Genomic DNA, 3,513 nt, shown 5'->3' with positions numbered 1-3,513 from the left:
GGGGTTTCCCACAGCGGAGCAGCCAGCAGGATCAGAAATAGCGGTCAGGTGAGAGCAGATGGTGCAGGTTCCCTGAGGACCTCCAGGTAGCCCTCCAAGTGTCAGGGGTGCCCTAAACCTCTCCACATAGTGAGAAGGGCTCCGGACTCAGAGCCCAATGTCAGCCACTGAGAATGGCTTCACCTTTCCCTCTCTCGGCCTCAGTGTGCTTGCTCATCAGTAACAAAAGGAGGTGGGACTAGATCAGGGGTCAGTGAAGTTTTTCTGTAAAGGGCCAGATGGCCAATACTTCAGGCTTTGCAAACCACATGGTCTCTATTCCAACTACCAAACTGCCATTGTGGCGTGAAAGCCGCCATAAAGATCTGACCAGGTGGGCATGGCTGTGTTCCAATAAAACTTTATTTACAAAAACAGTTGGTGGGCCGGATTCGACCCTCCCATTGTAGCTGTTGACTCCTGGACCAGACAGTCACGAAAGGCTCTTTGAACTCTGAAAAATGTACGAGTCAGAGATTAGGGTTCACAAACCCGTACACCTATGGGGGCCAGGCAGATAACACAAATGAACAAAGCAAAAGCCAGCGTAAGGCATTAGGGAGTGGTAAGGACTGAAGCAAACAGGAGAACCTATGCCTTCATTAAAAGGGGGTGGGGTGGGTGGTCTCTACTCGGCTCCAGCCAGTTGCTGCCAGATGGAAATGCAGACCATCTGGCTCCCAGACAGAAATGACTGGTCAAGAGCATCTGCTTTTTTTTTTTTTTTTTAAAGGGAATTAGCCAGTTTTGAAATGTTAGCTACTAACTCCAACTTCTAAAAAAAAAAAAATGGCGTGGCCCACATCCCAACACACATGGCCGCAGATACAGCCCAAGGGCCACCCATTTGCAAACTCTGCCCTACATTCAGAGGCAGAAACCCCCATGGCAGAAACCGTGTTAGTGATTCGCAGAAGCACAGAGATGATTTTGAAACTCACCCTCAGTGTCGAATTGTTTTTCTTCCATGCTTGAAGTCCACAGGTTGGTTGGAAGGTCAGGGATGCTGACAAAGGAGGATCCAGCCAAGAACAGGTGACCTGTCAGGCTTCTTTGCCCAGGACTTGGGGGGACACACAGGCTTCTCTCCTTGGGAGGGAAGAAAGCAAGAATGTTCCTCCAGGCACCTGACATGATGTCCCCAGGTGGCCAACAGGCCCAGGCCCCTGGAGGCTGGTCTCTCGGAGCCGAAGGCCCAAGCTGCTTTTTATAAATCACCATCTTCCTGGCTGGGATGGAAAGGGCCAGGGTCGCCAGCCTGTTAGGGTTTCGTTGCCAACTGTCTCTAAGGCAACATCCAAGCAAGATGTGCGATTCCGGAAATGGCTGCGACAGGCAAAAGGCAGAGTGGGCAGATGTGTGGGGCTAGCCCAGGAGGGGGATGTTTATTTTTATTTGGGGGGCCGGTAGGCCTGGGAGCCATTAAAAAATACCTATTCATCTTCCTGTTGATCTCAGGGGGGCTAAATTAGAGCCCAAAAATGAGTCTGGAGCTATGAGGACAAGGGAAGGGTATTTTAAAATTCTGCCCATGTGAACTGGTGAAAAAGAAAGAAATGCTGTCCATCACGGCCCCACACAAGTTACCAAACGTGTCCTGTTTGTTAATCTTCATTTGAAAATCAGCTTGACCGGGGTACAATTTATTTTCCAAAAATGCACCCATCTTGGGGCAGCCACTGTGGAAAATAGCATGGCAAATCCTCAAAAAATTAAAAATAGAACTCCCATATGACCCAGCAACGCCACTTCCGGGTATTTACGATAAAGAATTGCAAGCAGGGTCTTGAAGAGCTTCCTTACATGTCCATGGTCACAGCAGCGTCATTCACAATAGCTGAAAGATGGAAGCAACACAAGTACCCGTGAATGGGTAAGCACCCACACAGTGGACTATTACTCAGCCATAAAAAGGAGGGAAATGCTGACACCTGCTACCACATGGACGAATCCAACAAGACACAATGCTCAGTGAAAGAAGCCGGTCACAAAAGGACAAACACTGTACGATTCCACTTATACGAAGTCCCTGGGGTAGTCGAGTTTATGGAGACAGAAAGTAGAATGGTGGTTGCTACTAGAGTGGTGAGGCTGGAGAGAGAATGGGGAGTTGTTGTGTAACGAGCACAGAGTTTCCATCTGGCAAGATGAAAACAGTCTGCAGATCTATCGGACAACAATGTGCATACACTTAACACGATTGAACTGTACACTTCAAAATGGTTAAAATGGTCAAGTCTGCGTTGTATGTCTTTTTAACCATAATTAAAAATTAAAATTTTAAAAGAATGTGCCCATGTTACGTGTAAAGCTCCCTGGACATTGCTAAATATGGTATCACCCCAACCAAAATAGCAACACTTGCTTCACCCCAGAAATTTCTCTTGTACCCCACCACAGTCTCTACTGTGGTTTTAAACATTCCGCGGAATTAAAGTTTAATTCAATAGGAGTATTGCCCTGGGGTCTCGGCCCAGCCTAAATCTCCTTGGCTGCAAGCAGCCATTTGACCCTGGGGGTCCCTTCCTACCTGGGCTTGTGGGCCTTTGGTCTGTGGGAGGGGGTGGGACCAAAGGAAGGACTGTGGTTTGGGCTTAATTCCTAACCAACTGCCCAGGTATCGACAGCAACAGCATTAACCACCCCCAACACACACACACACACACACACACACACACACACACACACACGCACACACGCACACACGCACACACGCACACACGCACACACGCACACACGCACACACGCACACACACACACACACACGCACACACACACTTCCCCTGACAGTGGCCATCTTTGCTCGCTTGGTCACACTATAAATTTACCAAGTAGGAAACCACCCCCTTACCTGGCCCTGACGCCCAGCTTGGAGTCTGTCCCCTGGAGCTGTTCACCCAAGTGAGGGCCCCCCTGGGTGAGTGGACTCAGAACAACCCTCCTCACCTCCGTCACAGCCTTGACCTCTTGCTTTCGAAACCCCGGACTTTGGCCTATAAAGATTCATCAGTGAAGGTCGCCCCCTGGTGGACAAATTGGCACATAACAAAAATATGGCTGTGCTTGTGGTACTTGGTAGAATTTATTCAGTTTAAAATACCCGAGGTGGGAAACAATACCTTGACAGTGGAGAAATCCGGAAGACACCACCTTACCCGAGTGACCAAGGTTACGGGACAGAGAGCCATCGTGCACCGCAGCATGTGATGTACCGAGAAGGGCACTTCACTGCCGTAGTCATCCTGCCCCCCTAATGCGTCAACCTCAACTTAACCATGAGAAAACCTCAGACTGACCCAGATGGAAGGACAGTCTACAACATAACGAACTGGTACACTTCAAAAGTGTCAAGGTCATGAAACAAGGAAAGACTGAGAGACAATCAGATCAGACGATGGATTGGACCCTGGACCGGGAGGAGGACGTGAGTGGGAAAACACGTGCACTCCGAATGAAGTCTGGCGTTTCCTGAGG

General features: G+C 49.2%; 1 long non-coding RNA gene across 1 annotated transcript; it reads right to left on the bottom strand.

The window, feature by feature from the left end:
• Positions 1-384: 384 nt before the first annotated feature.
• LOC141569165 (uncharacterized) lies at positions 385-2,709 on the bottom strand. The gene is made up of 2 exons (XR_012492608.1): positions 981-2,709; positions 385-493 (listed from the first exon to the last, which is right to left on the bottom strand). It is a non-coding gene; the product is annotated as an uncharacterized LOC141569165 (long non-coding RNA).
• Between the last annotated feature and the right edge of the window lie 804 nt (positions 2,710-3,513).

The sequence above is a fragment of the Rhinolophus sinicus genome, linkage group LG16 (genome assembly GCF_036562045.2).
Source record: "Rhinolophus sinicus isolate RSC01 linkage group LG16, ASM3656204v1, whole genome shotgun sequence".
Taxonomy (NCBI): Eukaryota; Metazoa; Chordata; class Mammalia; order Chiroptera; family Rhinolophidae; genus Rhinolophus; species Rhinolophus sinicus.
This window is presented reverse-complemented; position numbering and strand designations above follow the sequence as displayed.